Genomic DNA, 25,864 nt, shown 5'->3' with positions numbered 1-25,864 from the left:
TGACATGATCTTATATACTTTAGAGTATTGTATAATTGCCAATGATGAAAAACTTCTTTTTGTGTTTGTAGACGTTAAGAAAGCATTCGATAAAGTCTTGGAGACTTGACTATAGTCTTAATTACTAGTATTGTCCAAATGGGTATCCGGGAACTGCTTTTATTTTATCTTTATCCGGGAACTGCTTTTATTTTATCTTTATCCGGGAACTGCTTTTATTTTATCTTTATTCTGTATCAATATATTCAATAGACTCCGTATCTATGTAATTAAGACCAAGGAAGATCAGCTTCTGGTACGAAGTACGGGTGGCATGCATTTGGGATGGGGGTATAAGAGGGTTACCACAATGTTGGAAATACATGTAATACTAAATAATTAAAGAAAAATCCATCATTGTTACCAATCATTGCATTTGAAACTCTTTCCAAGCCCGAACTACTTCAAGCACTGTAAGACTGCTAAAGAAATCTATCTACAAATATCACAAGCTGATGGAATTCTTTTACTATATAAATACCTTAATTATAAAACCAACAACATAAAAAACATAGTAATTTGCCGTAAGGTGCAAAAAAGCAACTAATTTTACCGTACGGGTCTAGTTTTACGTGCCATTAACAACTAGTGGCAGGCTGACTAGACAAGTGGAATTTTTGTCAACTTTTTTATATTTTGCCCGAAGGTTACAAAATCAGTCTCACACACAAACTTGATGCAAAATTCAGACTTCTGGTTGTTCTGTGCTTGCGGTACAGTTTGAGCAGGAGTGTAAAACTGTTTTCTGTATTCCGTAATACTGGTATAATGGAGGAGTGAATTGGCTCCTGAAGATGGCATGCACCATGCTTCATCGGCAAGATAACCCCGGTCAGTTCACAATGCTCACATATCTTATTTCCAATACGGCATTACGACAACACGTGTTTATTACTTGCTAGAATGAAAGAGCACACCTGTCTTAATTGCATTTTACCTACAACGCTCATTCTGGTTGAGTGTATTATCAGAGACGAACGATGTATTTGCTTAATGGATGCGAAGGTTGTATTTGCTGCATAATTAGTACGGATAAAATTGACCAGTCAGTACTTTCTCTGAGGGTTCATGTCGTTGATGTAGTTGTTATGGGGTTAAACGCCAATTTTTCTACATATGATAGCTACACATGACGGCCAGCATAATGGGTATTAGAAGAACGTGGGAAGAAACACCTACCCATGGGAAGCTACTGATTTATTTTCTTACACCCACGTTATTTGTTTTCTTACGCCCACGTTGGCCGATCCCGAGACTCGAAACCAAACGAACTGAGGTGAAATGTAAGTGATTTGTCAAGTAGAAACTACTCAGACAGCTCGGCCACCCGGGGCCGATGGGGGTTCGTACGATTTATATCCCTTGTCAATAGGTTAGTCATTCGGGATAAGAAAGCTTTTAGCTCATTAATGATTCATAATTCTCCATAATAAATTTAATTGGAGTTTGTTTGACTCAAATAATGTATTGCTTTCAATACATTACCGTGATACTGAACTCTTAGAAATAAGAGCATTTGGAATAGCTCTGTCTTGATTCTATTGCTTATTTATCAATTTGAAGCAATCAGAAATAACGCAAACTTTCTTCTTCCAATAGGTGAACGTACGATGAGATACGGATTTCCGATCAGTCGTATCAGACATCTGATTCCTAAAGCTGTGTCAGCATGAGATTTCGAAGTGATCATATGTGACTGAGATGGGTGTTTTTTTTTTAACCAAAAGAGAGGAAGACTTATGGACTAAATAAACATTGTGAGTCAAGTAATACTCGTCAGCTGTACAAGCAGCATTTTTTAAAGTTTCGACCCTTTGCTAATTAAGGTCTTAACGTCAATACGTCATTAACGTCTTAACGTCAATACGTCATCAACGTCTTAACGTCAATATGAACTCAACTCTTTAACCCTTCAAATAAAATGAGTTATCTGAAGTTGTTGTAGTCCTGAGCAACGTTTCTGGTTGAGCACCCTCTGTCAAATAATTGTTCTTTTTCTCTTGCAAATTAGAATCCTCTCTGTCAGTTTCCTTCTTACAGTTCCTGAATTTTTGTTGATATGTCAAAGGTACCAACTTATAATCCTTCAAGATTCCTTAATCACAGTGAAATCAGCACTTTGCTGTCCTGACAGTGAAGTGTAGACTTCACGAGCTTTGTCAATAATTACACTTTCTAGTAGTACAGTCAGTGCTCTCTTGGCCATTTCAAACTGTCAATAAATACACTTTGTAATAGTACAGTCCAGTGCTCTCTTGGCCATTTAAAATTGTCAATAAATACACTTTGTAATAGTACAGTCCAGTGCTCTGTTGGCCATTTCAAATTGTCAGCAATTTGTTCAAGATGATGAGACTAGTTATCTACTTCAGTTTCTTTAAAAGAGGGTACTAACCTAATATTCGTAGTAATATCAAAACCTGAACTTATGTGTGAAGGGACTGGTGTTATCCACCTGCCAGTTCTAATTCTTTTAGCCTAAACTGCATTTCTCTTTCTTCTTTTCTCTTTCTCTCTGCATCTATATTTCCATCAGTTCTTTTTCACTTGCATTTGCATTTGTCTCTCTTTCATGTTTCTCTAAGTGCATTTGTCTTTCTTTCCTCTTTCTGAGGCTGAAGCTTACATATCTTTATTTATGTCTGGTGCTTTAATTGCAATTCTTTTTTCAGGGCCAGACAGAGTCTTATCAATCAAACTCAAAGTACTTTTATCCAAAAGATTTTTCTCTAACAAATATTAGACCAAAATATTTCTTTGTATCGTTACAGAAGCTTCGCCTCAGAAAGATCATATTGTCTGGCAAGCTGGAGCAATTCATCCTTTTTCAAGGAATCTAACCCTGCCTGTGTAGGATTTACAATACGGTCTAAACAAAGTAACAAAAAAGAGAGAATTACAACCAGTTTTGTAAAATTCCACAAATAATTTATTTCTCAAGAAAAATTATTGAACATTTAAAAAGAAATGTCAGTATTGTGAATTAAATCCCCAAATAGTCCTTAAGTTCTATCACAAGTCCAAAATACATAATATTCCACATGAATTCTAGTGGTGTTCCGAATAAGTTCCATTATTGAAAATGTCGATGTATCTGCAGGTTTGAATGCGTTAATGGCCTGTAATGTGGTGATAAGTTAACAGTCTTTTAATAAATGTTTTAGTCCAAGAATTTTCTTCAGCACTTGTAAATTCCAGTTAATAATAATATGAATAAATAAATTAAAAAAAACCAATAAACTTAAAAACTGAACACAACAAAAAGACTAATTCTGCTTCGGATGTTAAGGCAAGAATGAATAATTCTTAGGTAAACAAGGTTATATACCCTCTACTGCTCTTCTTGACCTAGGTCTCAATAACCATTTTCTGGAAATAGTCTGTCAACTTAACGGGAAATTACCTTTCTGGAAGTTTCTAAGGTCACAATTAAGACTGCATCTTTAACATGTTAACATGAATATTTAATCCACATCCTCCTCGCATCCTCCCTTCGCTTTTACCGCTCATCTTTAACATGTTAACACGGATATTTAATCCACATCCTCCTCGCACCCTCCCTTCGCTTTTACCGCTCATCTTTAACAGGTTAACATGAATATTTAATCCACATCCTCCTCGCATCCTCCCTTAGCTTTTACCGCTCCTTCCAAATACTTGAAGGTCTCCGCTTGCTTCAGTACATTTTGTTCGCTGTCTGATCAAAGTCGTCAACCAAAACACTGGTTCCATCGTATCGTTGTAGTCACAGAAACCTTCCGTTACTTACGAGTACAGGTCTGCATTTTGGACCAACAAACAATACAAACAAGAACACAGAGGAAAACAAGAAAAGCAAGAAGCTAATAAAAGTATACTGAATATACAATTTACAGCATAGTTCGTGATAAATGTATGGTACAATTTAAAACAGCAACAAATTCAAACACCATGAAGCTTCTAAAATCACGATAATTTAAACCGCTGATGATATTCACGAACGATGTTAATCAAAGCGTCTAGTAACATTGACTTCTGATCGCATGCTCGTTAACTAAGAACCTTAGAGCAAGAAGCATCTGCTTATCGTCGCTGGGTGTTTCGAATGAACATTGCGCAGTTTATCTAATGCATTTTGTTATTACAAACACATGAACATTGTGCAGTTCTTATAATACATTTTGGTAGAACACGCACTAACTCTGCAGCAATTTGTGTTGATATTTTCAGTTGTCCAAACTCTCACTACATCCCTCCAGCAATTCTATAGCACTTTTAGATCATGTTTAAAAGTTCACAGCCCTTGTGCAAAGGAAAAATACGAATTCATTCATGTTTATCTTTACTACTACTGCTACTAATAAATGCGTTTGTTTTGCCTATTTATTATAAAAGTCTAATTTAAGACACGAAAATCGCCTAGCAGTAGATACGTGTAACTTGCACCTCGAAGCTCAGAACTACATAATTTTCACTTTTTAAAACAAATATCAAAAGTTTAAATTTTGGTACAATTTATCATTTATATTTCTTCAGTAAAGTACATATACAATTTCAGGGCAATGCATGGACTGAACCCAGTATCACACAGAAGGTTTGAACCTTTGATATCCTCCGCCTGACCGCATGTTACATGTACATTCCTTTCATACACCTTCTCACTCTAAGGCCCGAAAACTTAGCAAGCACTGCAGATGTGGGTGTCCTCGGTGTGTGTGTGTGTGTGTGTGTGTTGGCCGACAAGGTTAAAGGCTGTATTATATGCAATTACATGTTTCTGCAGTTTTTCTTGTAAGAGTTGACGCATGTAACACGTTGAACTATAACACTTTCGACTAGGTAACCAAAATATATATATGTGTATAATATACACATACATCTAAAACAGTCTCTTCCACATAACCTTTGATCTCAATCAAATCGTAGTCGAATTGTAGCCGAGCACATACGGCAAAATCGGAGCAAGAGTCTTATCAAAACGCTGGCATACATTGTAAACAGAGAATTTCACGGAGGCAGAATATGCTCAGCACATAAAGAGATCAGGGACAAGTACTAAAAGTTTCTCCAGGAGGCGTCCCACCGGGAAGTAATACCCCATGGTGATAATGCAGACTCGATGTATAAATAGCGTTTGTTGATGACATTTTGCAGATCACCACTCCTCACCCACTCTGATTTGATCTAAAACAGACTGTGCGATAGATAAATATCCCAAGCGATTGTAAGCTGGCACATATAATGGCTTTTGTGCAGCTGCTCTGTTTGGTTGGAATCTACAGAGACAGTAATGTAGGCCTACGGTTCATTAGTTGGACTGGAAATTAATTTTAAGATACTGTGACGCAACAAGTAATTACATCATGCCTAAAAATAATCCGCGTGGACAGAGTATTAACCCTTACAGAACGTTTTGAAAGAATATAATGTTCCAGGGGCTAAATTACAATGCAGACTTATAGAAAGTCAGCCTGTGGTTGTATTATCATGATCTCCCAACCAAATTCCAAATAAACTGAAAGTAAGGTAGGTATTGTTTCAAGTTGTCAACTGATACATCGAGCGTCTGAATATGGTACTGTCATGGGTCAGTTGACGTTCAGGACGGTACCACGATCTAGTACCAACATGTGATGTTTTGTAATGTTTTTTTTTAAGTCATTGAAACCTAGCATCATCCATGCTTATGTTATTAGTAGTTCATGTCAAAATCAATATGATAGTGCGGTTGTAATACTTGTTGATTTTTTTTCTATTGAGCACTCAAACAATACAAATAATTTCTTATTTTATCGTAACTTACTTCCACCCGTATAAAATTTCTCTTTCTAGAATATAGTCTCAAAACTTGTCGGAATTATACATTTAAAATATTTTCAGCACAAATTGCACATCTTTTTGTAAACTTTTTTTATTTAATAAAATTGTTTTACCCCAGACGTTTACGTTGCCAACGTTGGAGAGCCGTGAACTCACCGTTGACAAAAGCAGCATATGGCGAATCACTTCTGTCAGATTGCAAAATTATAAAAATCCGTCCATCAAATTTACATCCATTGTTGTCTAAGGTCTAAACCTACGACAATGAAAATGAAAAAAGACATGAGGAAAATGTGTTCGACAAAAGATTGATTTTTTTCTCTATCGAAAATGTGAAGAAATGGGAAGAGTAATGGGGAGAGCAGCTGTCCTGTTGATTAGTTATATTGTTGGGAGAGAGTCTGCTCACTTCTGCCCTTTTCGTGTAGAATTTTGAAACTAATTTATCTTCTTTTGAGTGCGATATAGGATTCAGAAAGATATTACATTTTTCACATTTCAATCATTTCAGTCATGACTAGATAAGTCAACTTATCTGTTGTTTTACTGGCAGTATATATATATATATATATATATATATATATATATATATATATATATATATATATATATATATATATATATATATATATATGATACTAAGTAGTAAAAGCTATACACGTTAGTGCTTCGGAGAACTTCGGATTTTTACGACGCTTCACCAAGAATAATATGCTGAGATGAGAAATTAACCGCTAATCCATTATTTTACATTACGCATTCGGAAAGGATTTGCCAGTGTTATGTATATTTAATTTAATTCTTTGTTATTTTTATCATTGCAATAATGCTATTGTAATGTAACATTGTATGCTGGACTTGACCTTGCCCAAAACTGAGTTCATTTCTACTTGACCTGTTTGGCTTTTTTATTTTACTTTGTGTAAACAACTAATACATAGCCAAATTATTCTCTCTGTGTGTGGGCTTAATATAAAGATGATTATTAATAGAAGTAAATATGTTTATTTGGGTCTAAGTTTTGGAATTTCCTGGCTGTAATCCAGGTTATGGTTTGGATTTTGTAAACATCAGGATCATTCTAGAATGTCATTTTCTATTGGGTAATTTTTTATATATATAAAATGCTAATTGTGACCTCAGGTGAAGTAGAGAACTATATCATCTTGTAATTGTGAGGACTTGATCATTCGTGCTTTAACATCTAGCACTTTCAAGTTTTATTATGTTGTGTCAAGTTTTATTATGTTGTGTCCAGGTGGGATGCATTTTTGCTTCAAATTATTAAATACAAACGTGATCTGATAAAATTCTTGGATAAAGACATTCACTGGGATTTCTACTGAATTCCAACCTGGAATTATATTGCTGGGATTCAACAAAACATTGTTGACACATCAACATGTAAGAGCTATAACAGGCACGTCATCTCCTTCAGTTTTTGTTATTTCTTCGGGACTTGTATTGAGTTTTTTATTATTATTCAGGACTTAAAGTTATTAGGTCTTGTGTCTATAAGTCTTGGATTATTTTGGAATTTAATTCGCAATACTGTAAGTTCTTTTTTCTCATTTTCACTTTGTATTCAAGGGAAATTAATTATTCGTTAAATTTTACAAAGCTTGATGTTTTTCACTCTTTTCTTTTACAATTCTTAAGAGCATACACTCGTAATACAAGATCTCATTAAAATGACTATATTCCCAAAACCAATGTTGAATGATTTCTTCTTATTTACAAAAATTTCATACATTATTTCGGATTATACCTGTCTTGCTTAAAAAGTGTTTGCAGGTTATATCATGTGAATATAGAGTAACCATTGTATTTTAGAGTCTCTTGTACATTTGCATAGAATTTGGGAAATTTGTTTCCATATATATAGGTTAGAACTATAATAGAAGAATTCCAGTTTTCATATTGATTTAGCTATCATTATTATTATTATTATTGTTATTATTATCATTATTATTATTTACATATCTTTACATCCATATTATTTTTTAATAATATTCTAGTTTGAGTTGTATACATAGGCAAAAGTATTTGAATTGGATCGAACTGCTTTTCTTGACCTGATAATTTTTAATGCTATTACCTAAGACCCAGATCAATTAATTGATATCCCTTTAAAATATTAAATTTGATTAAAAATTTTGAAAGGTACTAAATTTAACATTGATATATGTCGCTTATTCATTTCCTTCATTATTCTATCAAGATTTATAAAACACGGTTTTGTTTGTAACATTATTATTTCAGTTTCACATTGCATCAAGTTTCACTGAAAACTCTATACCTAAAGGACAAAGCTGAGATTGACCAAACTAATTTCCAAATTCAACAGTCAAAGTTAAGAACTTTGCCATAACTTCTGAAATAAATACCATGGACAATGTCAGTGCTAGATCATTATTTAAATACAGCTTTGAAAGTACTGAGGGAGGCAAAGACCTTCAAGCTCAGAATCGAACAGGGGACAAAGAGGAATTGACATGATGGCAATACCACATGAAGAGCGACCTACAGTGGCGGACATATTGACAGGTTGGCGAAACAGAAGGATCCAAGATAAGACACAAGCTTTGAATAGTAGTGACATGAAAGGAATATACATACTATAGCCCTTAGGGTCACCAGTCACTTCTCCAACATGGTTTCAAACGGATCAAAACGAAATTGGTTCAGATTGTTGAGCCTCCCGCAATAAAACAGACAATAACAGAAACATTAGAGGAAATATACATAACGGGTACACCCACTAACTCTCCCGATGGAAGCATCTGTAAAGAGATTTCAGCAAAATTCTTACATGTAAGTATTCGAGGTAAGAATGTAGACATATCGAGGTTACGAAGTACAAACAAGAACGCACATTCTAGAAATAGAGAAGGAACATGCAAAGAATTTTAAAAACCTTTGTCTATATGCATGGATTCTTTGTCATAACACGGTACAAGAGATGCATTTGTTCACAGAAAGTGTTACTGATGTGAAACAAACAGGCACTGTTCCCAGAAAACGCACGTCCATAGAAGCACCAAGTAATAACCAAAATGCAAGACGATCGAATAGAGAAGAAAACGTGCAAGTCAGCAACAGGGAACACTACAAATGGAAAAAATAACCACCGCAAATGAAATTGAACAAATAAGTGGAATTCTACCATACAAGAGAAAGGAGTGACTACAACCAGCGACTGTACCTCCCAAACAGAACGAATTACAAACACAGAGGTACAGAGAAAGAAATGTATCAAAAAGGTGAAATCACACCATATAAGAATAGCATCTACGTTCCCCACCAGAAAGAGTCTGAAAACACAAATATGGAAAAAGAAAGCAAACAGAAATGAACCCCAAAACAATCGGATATTGATGACATGTCAACAAGAGAAGAAGAAAAAAAGGAAAACAAAAGAAAAGAGAAGGAAAAAGGAATAACCACTATATATATATATATATATATATATATATATATATATATATATATATATATATATATATATATATATATATATATATATATATATATATATATATACATATCTTGAAACCATCAAGTTCTGACAAATTCAACAAATAATTTATTGCTCTTGAATACAGAGTGAAATTTAAAAAAGAACTAAACTATTTCCAAATAGTCCCAAAAGTTCTATCACAAATTCAAATGTATAGAGTTCCCAATGAATTCTGACATTGAAAGTACTGATTTTCTATTAGCCTGTAATGTCGAATCATGTTAATAGTTTTGATGCATCATAATAATATAATCCAAAATGATCTTGAATGAATTCACAATAATTCCAGGAGTATAATTTAATCAGCCAAAGAGCACTTTGAAATTCCAATGAATAATTAAAATAAATAAATAAAATCATCTCAGCTGAACACAGTCTGATTCCACTAAGACTGACGACCAAAAACAGAATGAGTAATTCTGAAGTAAATAACATTGATATAAAACAGCTAAGTCACAATAAATGAATCAGGATGAGGGGAATTTTCCCATGAAGTCGTAAAAAAAACTTGCTTATGAGACATTCTTAATTTCTACGTACAGCTAGACACTGAACTCAGTAAGTACCATTCTTATAAGTCTTTGGTATGACTCGGCCGGGGACCGAACCCACGACCTCCCACATCCGAGGCGGACGCACTAACCACTAGGCCAACGGAGCGGTTGTAAGAATATGATAATCCATCGAAAATTGACATTGTTCGTGGCAGAGATTATTCATGTAAGAATATGAATGACAATCCACCGACTATTGATATTACTAGTGGCATGGATTATTCATATAAGAATATGACAATTGATCGAATTTTGGCCGTCTTAGTGGCAGGGAATATTTTTGGAAGATTGTGATTGAAATCCATCAACTATTGGAGAGTATTTATGGCAGGGATTGCTCGTGTAAGAATATGACAATCCATCTAAAATTGACATTGTTCGTGGCAGGAATTATTCATGTAATAATATGACAATCAATCGACTATTAACAGTGTTAGTAGCAAGGGTTATTCATGTAAGAATATGGCAATCTATCTACTATTGGGAGTGCTCGGCGGCAGGGATCATTTATGTAAGAATATGAAAGAAAATCAGTCAACTTTTGACAGTGTTCGTGGCAAGGATTATTCATGTAAGAATGCGATAATCCATCGATTATTGACAGTGTTTGTGGAAGGGATTATTCATGTAAGAATATGAATGGCATGCCATCGACTAAAGTAATTCTTCGTGGCAGGAATCTGTAATGCAGAAAGATGAGTGACAGATAAATTTTCGTCTTTTAACGTGTTTAGAGTCATACTGATCCCTTTCAGGACAGTAATATTACATATATGCAATCACAGTAATATTTGGTTGAGCTGGGGAGCCGAGGTGACTCAGTTGGTATAGCGTCAGACTCGTAATCGAACGGTCCATAGGCATCCGTATAACCCCCTTATTTATAAAAAATACATTGGACAACATATATATAGATGTTTCTACTCCTGGGATGAACCAATATTCCCACGCTTTTGCGTCAGATATCGTCTATGGAAACTAAGCGTAAATGGCTATGTTCAGTTTGCAACCTAATGCACACTCAAACCACTATTTCTATAAATTAATGTCTTACTGTCAAGCTGATGCAGTTGAACTTTGCCACTCGGCACACGCTCCTCGATTCTCGGTTGAAGAGAATTCACAACTTAGTTTCATACCAGGTAACGGACTTCACTCCTGTCCTAACTATGTTACTTAGCTAATGAACGTTTCATTGCCATACATTTTCGGACATAGAAAAATCAATGTTCAGCATGCCTTATGCAAAGCAATCCTTATGATACACGATCCCTGTTACATACCAACAACTAAATCCGAACTCATTCATATAATACATGAGTCATATCACATTTGAGACGAAATGCATGCAAGCAATTAACTTCTGAACTCAAGGAAGATTGAAGTATGAATTTAATATGAATAAATGCAACAAATATTTACAAGCTTACATCAATGAACATAAATTGCATGCAATCGAGATAATACCTTTGTACCTTCCCGAGCTCTAGCTCGCCTATCACAGAGAAATCCCTTTCTCTTCTCTGGCTCCGTGTCTCTCAAAGTTCCAGACCCCCGCCCCTTGGACGATTTATTTAACGAGGGAAATTGCGTGTTAAGTTTCCTTGGAGTCACTCAGACTTTCCCCCACGGCAGAAAAACTCGGACTGACAATATGGCGAGGGAGATTATTTTAAAACCTTGAATTCTGTCTGGGAATACACGCCACCTCGTTTAGCGTAGCCAATCAGGATTATTTCTCTAACCGCCACAAATTTTATCATTCCTATCAAAGTCAGCAGAATCCTCTCTAGTCTGCCTTTATTAATAACTATTCTGAAAATATCGTTTTATAACACCGGTTTCAAATGGCCCACGATTTCCTAACATTTTCTCGCAATTCTTGACATTTACTGCCATCGACCTTGCGTTAACATTGCACTCAGTCTGTCTTTAACCCTTAACCGAGCGAGTCGTAATTAAATTCAATTCATGCCCCAAACAGAGCAGATTATATCCATCACAGTCCACAATTTATGGCGAGTTTAACAAATACGTCAAACTTAATGTTTGCGTGTCACATCAACCACGATAAAAAGTTCTTTGAAATTATCTGTACAAAATGTTTGCAGCACTACAAACTAGTAAAGGTATTTCTGAAAAGATTTTGCAAAACCGATAAAGAGTGCGCTTAGTACAAGGGGTTCAGCATTCTAGTGGTGTACAGTCAAAACGTACCCAAACCGAAACATACCCGAATTAAAACGTGACCCACACTCGCTTTAAATAATGCCAGAATTTGAATGTGCTGTGTTTCTTGATTGTGAAATGGAAACCGGCCGACGCAAGTGGAACTATCTTACTGTATAACCTAGCTTCAAATGACATTAAGAAATCCGTCTTTAAGTTACGAAGTATCGCTTGCATATTTTTATGTTGTGTATCCCCGTGGACAATATTCTACCAACAGATCTGAACCATGCTTGATGACTGCTTCGTGTGTTTAAGCCAGTAATCAAATGCACACGTTTCATACAATTATTAGGGTCACTTTTGAAAATTAATTCCATTTTCTTTTTCACAATAGAAACAGATATGTATACATCTGATGACTAATAGATTACTTTGACTTTTATAATTAAAATGAAAATAAGAACACATAAATAATTTCCATTTCGTCTTTATTTGCGTTGCGTTCCTTTATTCCATTTCGCATTTTATTTCGCATTTCACATTTTCATTGCGTTCCATAATTTATATTGTGTCTTCAAATTTTACTAGCTTGAATGACCAGTAATACTCGGTTACTGGGACAATTACCTGCTCATGATAAAAAAAATGCCGAACGGAAGCACCATAAATTTAACTTGATTTAGGTGATTTTTGCATGCGAGTCAGCACATATTTCCAGTTTACTTGTCCGTATGCAATACATTTGATTAATGTAATAATTGCATTTTATATGGCTACCGTGCAAACAGATGCAAGAGCATATAATACAAGAAAATTGTCGGCAAGTGAACTTTTTAAAAAATGATAATTAGCATCTATGCCGAACGTTAAATTGGATTTGGGTGGATTACAGGTTTTACATTGGATTTGGGTGGATTACAGGTGTTGAGTTTTTCAAGATAAGCTGATCTGATTAACCTTAAAGTGTGTAGGAATAAACGAATTTTAATGCAGCTAAATGTTTTGTAATACTCTTTAAAATCATTAGTATTTAACAAAAAGAACTAAAGTATTTCTGATGATTTATGCTGGTTTGACTAAAATAAGCAATGGACGAATAGAACGCACTGGAAATAAAACGAAATACAAAATGGAAGAATGGAAAGTAACGCAAATAAAAACGTTATTGAAGCACTCATCAATCACGGTTCAGATCAGCTGGTAGAATTTTCTCCACGGGAAAACACATGATAAATGCATTGAAACGATGCTTCTTAACTTAAACGCGTATTTCTTAATGTGCGTTGGAGCTAGATCATAAGTTAAGATAATTCCATGGTGTCTGTCGATTTCCAATGCTCCTCCGGCCGGTCATTGTCATATGAAGCACAATACACTAACATTATGTCATTACTTAAAGCGAATGTGGGTCATGTTTAAATTTGGGTACGTTTTAACTTGAGTACGTTTTGACTTGGGTACGTTTAGGTCTGGGTACGTTTTGACTTGGATACGTTTCGGTTTGGGTACGTTTTGGCTTATTCCCCATTCTAATCACCATCAATGCTTTTGTAATGATTACAAAAGCCTTGATGGTGACTAGAATGGGGAACAAGTCAAAACGTACCCAAACCGAAACGTAATGTCAGATCTCATTAGATAGTTTCGTATTTTGACTCCACCCACACCCCACACACCATTCTTAAGGTAGAGGAAACGAGTCTAATAAGTGTGAACTTCGTGTTTTAAATTCATCCATAAACTAGACATGTAGTTCATATTTACTCTGAGCTGTGTCTGAAATTGGATTGGCTTGTTTGGTGAGTACGCTTAACAGTTAGACTAGCGCAGATCGAATGCGTAACTCTGGCTTCAAACGAACGGCCATCTTAGTTTACGGTTTTATGTATTATGTCCGCTACCGGTGCTAATATCTCAAAATCTAAATGGTTGAGGGCTAATTAAAGCATCATATCAGTTTGCTAAAATAACAGTGAATATTCATCGTGTATAGGGCCCATCTTATTTATTGGAGCCATCATGTGAGAGAAGAATGTTTAAAATAGCCCTTGATGGTCGGAATTAACCAGTATAAACGACGGGTTGGTATAGTCTTTCTATACTGTAAAAGCTAACACTTATAAAATGTATTAACGTGAACGTCTGAAACTAAATCTTATAAGGATAAGTTTCGCAAAAATGTTTGGGTTGATTTTGATTTGTATCTTTAATATAGTTGTATTCTCATCTTTCTACAATGTGTCATCGTCTGCTGAAATTTCACCAAAATAACTGTCATGTGAGACATACATTTTTGGCACTCGAGAAGAGTGACCGAAAGTTGGTATAACCTTGCAGCAGTGGGTTTCTTTTAGTAATCATCTGTTAATGTGGTCCGTGTCGTAATTTTCAATTGTACTTCTTTTCTTTGCATTAATAAGTACTAGCTCATTCAAATGAAAAGAAAACGTCTTATAAAACTATAGAAACTGTTCATGATAAATTACTTATATCGTTATTGATCGAAAATCAGCTGGAAAGTTGGATCCTAGGCATTTCCGTTAAGAATAAGCATATCACCAGATACTGGGAGTATTCCACTCCTTTTGAGGGTTTCTCTGACGGAGAATAAAAGACGACCAATGAAATAAAGTTTTGGGATCATGGAAATTCGCCTTTCCGCATTCCTAATAATAATGAGATATTAGATCATATTCATTGAGAGGAAATCTGCTCGTAGGTTCCGCTGGTAACTTATATTGAATGGAGAACTTAAGTTTGTATGTATTAGGTAGCACATGTGAAAAGGTGAAGCATGATCGACATGGCTCTATAAATGCCGCAATACATTTTTTACTTTTTACGTAAGGCCAGGTATCTGTCTAACAAGTCAATAGCACGGCATATGTATAACCTTTGAAAACGAAAGTCAGCGTCGTCAATCGTCAACAGTCCCCTTGGTTAACAAATTTTCGTAAGACCCTTACGCTGATTTGTTAACCGAAGGAACTGAAAACAATGTAACTGTGCTTTTTGTCTTCTTCGTTTAACAGTGTACATAATACAAGATGAAATTTGGTCAGTTTTATGCACCCTGAGAGCATAGGTTATCTGACATGAATAACGATACAAATATTAGTTAGCAGTGTTCAGAATATAATTATAGTTTAAAATCTCCAAAACATCGAACCAGAAATACGTGTCTTGTTCGTACTGTCTACACAGCGAAACGTGTTAAAAATATGTGTCTTGTTCGTACTGTCTACACAGCGGAGCATGTTAGAAACACGTCTTAATTCGCACTGTCTGCACCGCGAAACATGTTAGAAATACGTGTCTTGTTCGCACTGTCTACACAGCGAAACGTGTTAGAAGGTAGAAGACACTTGGAACAGTATGTTTGTAACGAGTACCACGTCTAACGTTATTTTCCTCAACAGATTTTATTTATATCGTTTGGGTGTTGGTCTCAATCCCTTCAGCAAACACACGTAATTGACAATTTTCATGCTTGGATAGTCCGATTACTTTAAGATATGTATGAATTCGTCCGTTTCCTATTGTAATGTGTCGAATTTTGAATAAGTATTGAACATTAAAATTGAATACATTGAACATTAAAAATTTTGTACAGTCAAGCCAGCAAGGTTTTCTGTGAAGGGTCACTTCGACCTTTCCCATCTCAATTGGTACAGTTCGCGGGTGAGTGGGGGAGTCCAGCATCTACGGCTAATTTAGAATTAACCTGGGCATCGCAAAGCTGTCCTGGAAGAGTAAACATTAAGATGCCGACCATATCCGCTTAATGGGAACGCCATGTCGAATACTCTTTTAACAAAAGGAAGTTGGTATGTGTCGTATTTCTCAAAGTCTAAGCTGTCATACTCTGACGGAAGCAATACTTATCTTGAGGAACAATTAGGAATGACCGATGACGATTGGTCAGTTTGACTAAAGGCGTACACCTTGGAAGAAATGTTGAATTTAAAGTAACGACTTTGGTCGAATTTAATGAGTCCGAGATTGTTCCTGCAAGAGGAGCAGGACTCGTTTGACTCAGGGGAAAACTGAAATGTAGTTCTTCGTCGTTAAGACAAGTAAGGGGACCAGGTGGCTGTCTTGTAGGCAAAGACAGGCCTTTAGTGCTAGGACGCACATTTGCTTGGAAAGGACAGCATTAAGGTACACAATTGTAATTTTTTATGCAATTTTCTATTATTTTTTATTAATTTTTTTTATGCAAAAGTGTTTGATATGCCATGGATCATAATATGCATCGTTTATTCGATTTTATGGAAATCTGTTGATATGTTTGAGTTGTTTATGTAATTTATTTCTTTAATTTTACAGTTACTAGTTCACTGATAAAACTGAATTATTGCATGCGATCAAAATTTTCAGATATGTATGGTTTCATAGGGTTAAATGAATAAATTTCCTTTGTCTGCAAAGACGATACTGATTATCGTGAATTAACGATAATTGCATATTTATAACTGATCTTTTAATGCTTAAAGAATCTTGTAGGTTAGGGGATGCCGTGATCTAGACGTTATGAGTCTTATGCAATAGTAATCGATAGCATGTATCTTATTGAGTGGAACTGACTAGGCTGGACGTCTAAGGAGTCATATAGTAGCGTATACAGAGAGATACGGGAATGTTTGTTTATATGCACCGCTCACGCATTAATTTATGGTCAGTTGCTGTGAAGCGAGGGTGTTGACCTATATAATTATGTCAGAGTTATATGTACATTACAGGGATTCTTTGTAACTAGAGATAACGACTGTACCTTGCTCAAAATACTATTGCGTTACGGTCACCTTATGTCAGAATTTATGTAGTGTTTACATAGCTATTTAATGCTTTCTGAGAAACGAAAGTGTGTGTGTTTGTGTGTGATTTGGATTTTAACGTAGCTTTAACAATGTTTCAGTCATATCACTACGATGTCTGCAGTGTATCAGTTTATAGTGATGTCTAGAACTGGGGCATCATGCCGCAGACATATAGCATGATGTCCCACCCAGTCACATTATTCTGGCACAAGGCCGACCAGTCCTAACACTAACCTCTTAATGCTGAGCGCCAAGCGAGGCAGCTGTTTGTACCATTTTTGTAAGTCTTTGGTATGACTCGGCCGGGGATCGAACCCACGACATCCTGCATCCGAGTCGGAGGCTCTAACCATTAGGCCACCGGAGCAGTCGAAAGTGAGAGAATTTGAATACGTATAGAAGGTGATACAAATAGAGACTGAGTGGTAATCTTGTCATTCAGGGAAACATTTTTCTGGAACAGATTGGGACGGTCCGAAAGACGGAAGTCCGGATAAGAGATCGAGCGGTTAGGATAGAAGGATCAAGAAAGATAAAACGTATACACGTGAAGGTGGGAAGACGTGGCATACCAGGAGACAGAAAGCGACGCTAGGTGACATTGTGGCGTGAACATTGTGCCCGTTTCACCACTCTCGTTATCATGATGAAATGAATCAATAATAGAACACTGCTGTTGAAAGTGCGTAACACCATCAGAGGCGAAGTAGGCCAATATGAGGACCTCCTCACCACCGTCAAAAAGAGAAAGCTGAAATGGTCTGGCCATGTCACTACAGCCAACAGTCTATCCACAACAGTCCTGCAGGGCAGCGTCCAGGGTGGCAGAAGGAGAGGTAGACAGAGAAAAAAGTGGACTGACAACATCACAGAATGGACCAGGAAAAGTTTTGCGGAGACACAGGCATTGTCACATGATCGAGACAAGTGGAGGGAACTGGTCAGATGTTCAGCAGCACAGTGCCTCGAGACATACGATGATGATACGGTCATGTTGAAATTCTGCAATATAAATTTGTTGAATCTGACCCTGTTAGTTTATGTCATTGATTAAATTATTTTTCTCTTTGTTTAAAAGGGGCTCGTATTGTCTTATTTCTTCTCAGTAGTTATGCTCAGTTCTCTGTTGATGTTCTATCTATCCACTCACACTGGGCAATACAATCGAGGGAGGTCATCCTCTAGATTCTAATTAACCACCCCTCTTTACCAAGAGGGAACATCGTTGCATCTATCAATGGTGGCCAGTTCATAATTTTCCTGCAGTCAAATTGACACATTCCTTAAGACTGACTACATCCATTTGTAATCTTGATCAACGAACAAGCACAATTTGCATAAATATGGTACAAAATAAATAATTACTTTTTAATTGTTTTGAAAGAATTTATATTCAAGGATGATTTTTCTCCAAACACAATAGTAACATTTCCTTGTTTTAGTTTTAGCAATGACGACTTTAACATTGCATACGATATCATCATATTTTGCTCCCGCTTCTTTTGAAACAAAGCAAAATAAATTAAAGGAAATAAAGAAATAAGCGAACCCATACACTTGGCGTACATCTATTTTTCTGAAATTTACATATAAATGTTGGGCGGCAAATAGACTCTAAAGCCTCCTTAAGTAGATGCTATTTTTGACATTTAACGTGAAGCCCCAAAAATGAATGAAGGCTGGCAGATCATACAAATATCTAGATCAAAATTTAGATACAAGATACCCTTCTGAAAGATCATGTTTACTGAACAAGACACACTTTATTTCATACTCTTTTTTTCGAGAGAAAAAAAATCCTGACAAAATATTTGCTTTCATTTGGCGGCCATAGACTACAAGAAATGATGCATTACTGTCCCATATAATAGTTAAATTCAATATATCTTGTCAGAGAATGCCGGAGTCCGTAATACATCAAACGGACCATTTTCCTGTTTTTGAAGATCTAAAATAAAAGTCTCTAGACATCTGGAGATTTTTCATTGATTGTAGAGTCATAATTATTTTTGGCGAAGAATAACCTCTAACCATCAAGCACTCTGAATTGGTCTGGAACTGTTATTTAAGTGTATAATGAGTCTACATTACACGTCTTTTGGTAGACACTCAGCAAACAGGCTCTGTACAATGAGTTTACTTATCGGTCGTCAGGTATCACTATTATCTTTAAATACTTTGTATTATTAACTATATGGACTATGTATACAAGGTATAATTTTATGTACGTTTGTTATTGATCGCGTTGCAGCTTAATTGTTATATGATACTACCAAACCTTAGATGACCGCTTACTAAAGGATGCTAATGAAGCGTATGTATTTCTAAATAGGAAAATATATACATCCAAAATTTGAACACTTTGGACATTTTTCAAATATTACTATACCTCTATAAAGTGAAGTCTATAATTTTAATGCACACAATTTTACTTTTATCCTGCAAAAGTACTAAAAAATATATTTTGTACCCCTGATGCCCTTAAGGAGGCATGATTAAGCATAACTGGAACGCATTGCAGGCCCCTATCAAATCATCCTGTAACCAATCTAATACCCTACCTACAAAACAATAAATACACATTGACATCTAAAAGAGTGGACACTTTTATCTAAAATAAATTACATGCATACGAGTACACTAATCTTAAAGCAAGATAATCTGTCGATATGGTCGAGTCAAACGCACATTGTAGAAAAAGAGTACTACAACAAAATTATAAGGATGTTACTGCTCCTCGTACAACAGGAATATAAATATGTTCCTCTTCCTCGTACAAGAGGAGTATAAACATGTTCCTCCTCGTACAACATGATTATTAGTATGCTCCCCCTCCTCCTCATATAACAGGAGTATAAATATGTTCCTCCTCCTCCTCGTACAACAGGAGTATAAATATGTTCCTCCTCCTCGTACAAGAGGAGTATAAACATGTTCCTCCTCCTCGTACAACATGATTATTAGTATGCTCCCCCTCCTCCTCATACAACAGGAGTATAAATATGTTCCTCCTCCTCCTTGTACAACAGGAGTATAAATATGTTCCTCCTACTCGTACAACAGGAGGATAAATATGTTCCTCCTCCTTGTACAACAGGAGTATAAATATGTTCCTCCTACTCGTACAACAGGAGGATAAATATGTTCCTCCTCTTCGTACAACAGGAGTATTAATATGTTCCTCCTACAGGTGCAACAGTAGTATAACTATGTTCCTCCTCACCATACAACTCGATATATGTTCCTCCTGTTGATGCAAGAGGAGAATACACATGTTCTTCCTCTTCGTACAAAAGGAGTATAAGTATATTCATCCTCTTCGTTTTGTCCTGCTTATACTATAACTACTGTCACTATTGATGATAATGGCGACATAGAAAAGACAAATTAAGAACAAGATGATGATGATGATACAGTATTGGTATCATGTAGTATTAGTAGCAGTAGTAGTAGTAGTAGTAGCAGTAGTAGTAGTAGTAGCAGCAGCAGCAGTTGTAGATGAATAAGTTGGGGCAATAATAAAAGGTTGTAGCTGATGATTGATATAAAAATTATATGCACTCACTTTCTCACATACGTTTGTAAATACCAACAACTTCGGTCATCATCGTCATAATCTGGATTTCTTCTATGCGAGATCTAAAGTACAAAGTACAAAAGAGGAATACAAAAAAGGAAACAATTCAAGTCTTCAAACATTTTTTCATACAACGACAAACAAAAACATCATAATCTCTACTACACACACACACACACACACACACACGCACGCACACACACACAGCGAAATTAAACTCACAAATTCAACAGACTCACGGCGAGGAAGCAAACAAAAAGAGAAGAAAATATTAATTATTCCATGTTCAGATTATGTTAACATAAACATAAATAAATTCCACGCCTCGATATATTTGTGAAACTTTTAGTAATCGTTCGTTTCAAGTCTGGAATCTTACTATTGTATATGTTTATATATGCTTGTTACATTCGAACATTAAATTTTATGTAGTACTTATTAACAGCTCTCTGGATAATTTTTAAAAATGTGAAGGACAGAGGTATAGAATACCTTGATTGTCATTGGACATACCATATTTCGATCTTACACATAGCAATTATACACCAGACATTCAATCTTGGTCTTACACCTAGCAATTAGACACCAGACATTCAATCTTGGTCTTACACCTAGCAATTAGACACCAGACATTCAATCTTGGTCTTACACCTATCAATTATACACCATACATTCAGTCTTGGTTTTCCACCTAGTAATTTGACATTTGACATTCAATCTTGGTCTTACACCTAGCAGTTAGACACCAGACATTCAATCTTGGTCTTACACCTAGCAATTAGACACCAGACATTCAATCTTGGTCTTACACCTATCAATTATACACCATACATTCAGTCTTGGTTTTGCACCTAGTAATTAGACATTTGACATTCAATCTTGGTCTTACACCTAGCAGTTAGACACCAGACATTCAATCTTGGTCTTACACCTAGCAGTTAGACACCAGACATTCAATCTTGGTCTTACACCTAGCAATTAGACACCAGACAGTCAATCTTGGTCTTACACCTATAAAATATATACCAGACATTCAATATTGGTCTTACACCTATCAATTAGACACCAGACATAATACGCTATTTTGATCTCACACTAGCAATTAGACATCGGACATAAAGAGAGACCATGTACGGATCTCTTGTCAGAAAAGTGCTGGAATAGTTACAGATAACATATTAAACTTAAATAGTGTTGGAATAGTTACAGATAACACACATCCAGTACTTCAAAAATTATGATAATTCGACTGATAAATGCGATACACATTGTTTTTCTAATTATTTTTATGGGGGAGGGGGGTTGCCAGGAAATGATTGATATTCGTAATAGCGCAATGTACATGTTTGATTTCTTAAGAATTCCAAGTAAATTTCCAGATCTGTTTCTACTAGACAGTACAGATTTTTAAACCCTCAAACGTTTGAATCTGTGTTCAATCGTCACATCCGAAAATAGTTTTACTTTAAAAAAAAAAATTTTTATCATTGATTATTCGCCATAATAAGTTGATGGGAATATAACAACATCCAAAAACCTCGTTCATTTTTTCCCATACAAATGCAGTAACCTATAAATATGGCACTGTGATGTACTACCTTCTTGTATATACTGTCTGAGATGGTCCTGTGTAGTATTACCTTGGTCTATAGACTGTCAATGTTATAAGGCACTGTGATGTACTACCTTCTTGTATAGACAGTCCTATGCTACATGACAATGTGAAATACTACCTTCTTTTATAGACTGTCCAATGTTATAAGGCGCTGTTTAGTACAACCTTCTTGTATAGACTGTCCAATGCTATACGGCACTGCGAAGTACTACATTTATGTATAGACTGTCCAATTGTATAAGGTACTGTGTAGTACTACCTTCTTGTATAGACTGTCCAATGTTATAAGGCACTATGAAGTAATACATTCATGTGTATCCTGTCCGATGCTATATGACACTGTAAAGTACGACCTTCTTGTATAGACTGTCTGATGTTATAAGGTACTGTGTAGTACTACCTTGGTTATAGACTGTCGAGGTTATAAGGAACTGTGAATTACTACCTTCTTGTATAGACTGTCCGATGTTATAAGGCACTGTGTAGTAACTACCTTCTTGTATAGATTGTCCGATGTTATAAGGCACCGTGTAGTACTACCTTCTTGTATAGACTGTCCGATGTTATACGGCACTGTAAAGTACTACCTTCTTGTATAGACTGTCCGATGCTATCTGACACTGTGAAGTAACACCTTCTTGTTTAGACTGTCCAATGTTATAAGGCATTGTGAAGTACTACCTTCTTGTATAGACTGTCCGATGGTATATGACACTGTGAAGTACGACCATTTTGTATAGACTGATCTTATAAGGCAGTGTGTAGTACCACTTTGGTGTGTACGTCCCTTGTCTCACGCCTCTTTTCGTGGAGAAAGTCTTGAATGTGCAACAATTAAGATTATTGCCAAAATCTACTTAGTAATTCTTTATGATACACCATATTTTCCATGCCTCGTAACGTTTTAGCATTAAGCCATCTTGTAAGACAATACTAATACATTATGTATATCTAAACATGACGCAAATACTTTCTCATTAAATGAAAAATGGTTTCCTGTAACATGTGTACATTGAACAAAGTAGTAATGCAGTCCAATTTCTTCTAAAAGCCTTTATTGTAACTCGTGGACATTCCATGTTATTGTCCTCACTGAACTGTGTTGTGCTGGCCATGAGTAGATTTTCCATCACGTGATGCAACTATTGCAACCCATATCCACGCTCCTTACGGTCTTTTACCATTGTCCACTTCTCAAAATACAATTCAAAAAATGTCATTTTCACACGTGCATAACTCAAGTGCTCATTTTGATACCCCATATCAGCCGGCTGATCTCTTTAGATTTAAACCAGGCAGGTTGAACTTCCTCCAAGGTGTAGACCGGATGAGCGAATTTGTTCAAGCCACACTGTGATGCATATAGGCAGATAAAACCAGTTTGAGAGCCGTAGGTTGCACCGGAACGAACTAAGCCATGCAAAACATTCGAAACATCTCTACCGTATCTGCCATTTCAATGACAAAGTCAAAACTGCTTAAATGTACATTTTATATATTTTTTATGATTAAATAACGAACCCGGCTTGAGGATGTGGACATACACAAGATAGATTTTTTTTCAACTTGAATTAGAGAATATTTTTGTAAAATGCTGCAAATCGATTAGCTTCGTTGTTTGCTGCTGTCTATGTTTATTTTCTTTCTATGACATTCATGGCTCATTATTGAGCTCCGAGAATGGAGCAATTTTCGTCCGCTTTATCTAATTCGCTATATATTTCTGGATAATTCAGGATATCTTCCCTTTGTATTACAAAAAATTATGTATTTTCATATTATGCAAACTAATGATGTTGCGTGCTTTCTTCTACGTACTGTAATGATCCAAGCAAATATTAATCTTCATATGCTATCTTGACACTTTTCTAACATACTTTTTGTTCTAGGATAAACGAAATAATTGGCACTGACACGTGGAGGTATCTGAAAGTGACCAAATCAAAATGTCATATAAATTATCAGACTTTGCAAGATAATCTGTTTCTTTGAAGTGGAAAGCCCTTGTATAATTTTCAATCACACCATTTGTTACTTTATGCGATGCTGTCATGGAGGTCTGAGACTTAGCAAGTAGATAATTTTGATTCATATCTAGGACTTTAACATTCTCTTTAAATATTATTGACAAATTATCTAGGTGGCAATAATATTATCTTCAGGCACGATACAACATTCCGAAGCTTTGCGTGCAATAATGCAGTCAATCATTAAACGAGAATGTAGGAATGTCTTGTTCACATAGTCAATTAATTCATGGGTTTTACAAGCGTGTTCGAAAAAATATGAAAGATGCTGCGCTTTCAATTTCTGCCACCTATATTTCATAGCAGTAGCATCATCATTAAAATCCACTACACATAAGACATGGCCCCTTTTTTAACCTATGCAAGCAAAGGTGTAGTCAAGCGCGATCAATTTAAGCCAACATACATCGTCATTAACTGGTACATCATCATCATCGTCATCATCATTATCATTAACATCAGCATCAATCCATTATCCCAAGAGGTAGTTGGGGCACCACAGTTGACTTTACAACCATTTCTCTCCATCTTTACATCTTCTCTACTGCCCTTGGGGAATCTCCAAATCCCATGCCTGTCCACTTCTTAATGTTATCTTCTCACCTCTTTTTCTGTCAGCCCCTTCTTCTGTACCCTCGCACTGTGTCTTGTAAGATTGTTTTTGCCACTCCAGATGATCTTGAGACATGACCGTACCACTTTAGTTAGCGCTTTTTTACAGTGGTCAAGACTCTTCATAGGATCAGATGGTTCGTTGGATCCATTTGTGAACTTCTTCATTATATGGTCAATGTATGAGATGCCCAAGATCTTGCGGTAGCATCTCATTTCGAAGGTTTGAATCCTTCTTTGTACGTACACATAAAAATAGATAATGAATACAAATTATAAGATTCAATTTCGAGACAGACGATCCAATATAACTGGTCCTCCTCTAATTTTGTAATGCTCAGTGCAAAGTACTTTGTACAAAGCATGGATACCCCTCCTTAATCACTGCGAAATCGACTGTACCAGTCTGGAAAGGAATTTTATGTGCCATCTGCTTTGAATGTCTCAGAACTCGACTTCAACACGACATATCAGTGCATGGAAGCAATGAGAGAAAGAACATGGATATTTCACCCTGAGAGTACCAGGTTTCCCTCAAAGATCACATGATTAGTAATGGTTTTAATGGCAACTCAAATGGATAAGCAAAAACTGTTACTATCATATATTTCACCAAAGTGTTACTATGACCAGTTAGATAACAATATACTGATTATGCTATTTGGTGGTCATGACGACATCTCAGAACAATTAGAACTCGCGTCATGGATAAATCTGAAAACTTAGTTGCCAAGTATTTCATTCATGTACAGTATTTTATATGTTTGATTATTTAAAACTTACACGACTGCAAGAAAGCAGTTTATTTAACTACAATGAGAGCAACAGATTAACTATTTTTTTGTTGTTAAGTACTTTACTTCGAAACATCATGGCGTCAAAAGTTTAAAATGTTGTAAATAATTGTCCAAGATTATTTAATGATTCAGCGCCAAACATCACACTTGAAAAAAGATAATCGCAAGCAACTAAAATATTGCAACATGCATACACTTCAGTGGTAATTATTCAAAAGCATTTATTAGTTCCCATATTTGTATACGAAATGCTATATCAACCAAAAAACAGTCCTACATCTGTAGCAGCGACACCTTTAGCCTCATGAACCCGAAGAAAGACCATCTGCGTA

At 35.8% G+C, this 25,864-nt stretch overlaps 1 protein-coding gene across 3 annotated transcripts in view; it reads right to left on the bottom strand.

Annotated features, from left to right (window-relative positions):
• Positions 1–25,864, bottom strand: part of LOC149799040 (glutamate receptor ionotropic, kainate 2-like) — a 328,910-nt gene that overhangs the window by 215,456 nt on the left and 87,590 nt on the right. For 2 of the 3 annotated variants that reach the window (XM_089958002.1, XM_089958001.1), the window contains one exon: positions 20,470–20,543. The exons of the other annotated variant lie outside the window; for it this stretch is intronic. The gene's annotated coding sequence lies outside the window, so the exon portion shown is untranslated. The remainder of the gene's footprint in view (positions 1–20,469; positions 20,544–25,864) is intronic. 3 annotated transcript variants of the gene reach the window in all.

This window comes from Sinohyriopsis cumingii, chromosome 5 (assembly GCF_028554795.1).
Source record: "Sinohyriopsis cumingii isolate HCF-2022 chromosome 5, ASM2855479v2, whole genome shotgun sequence".
NCBI lineage: Eukaryota > Metazoa > Mollusca > Bivalvia > Unionida > Unionidae > Sinohyriopsis > Sinohyriopsis cumingii.
The sequence above is the reverse complement of the archived record's forward strand: the minus strand, read 5'-3'. Positions and strand labels throughout refer to the sequence as shown.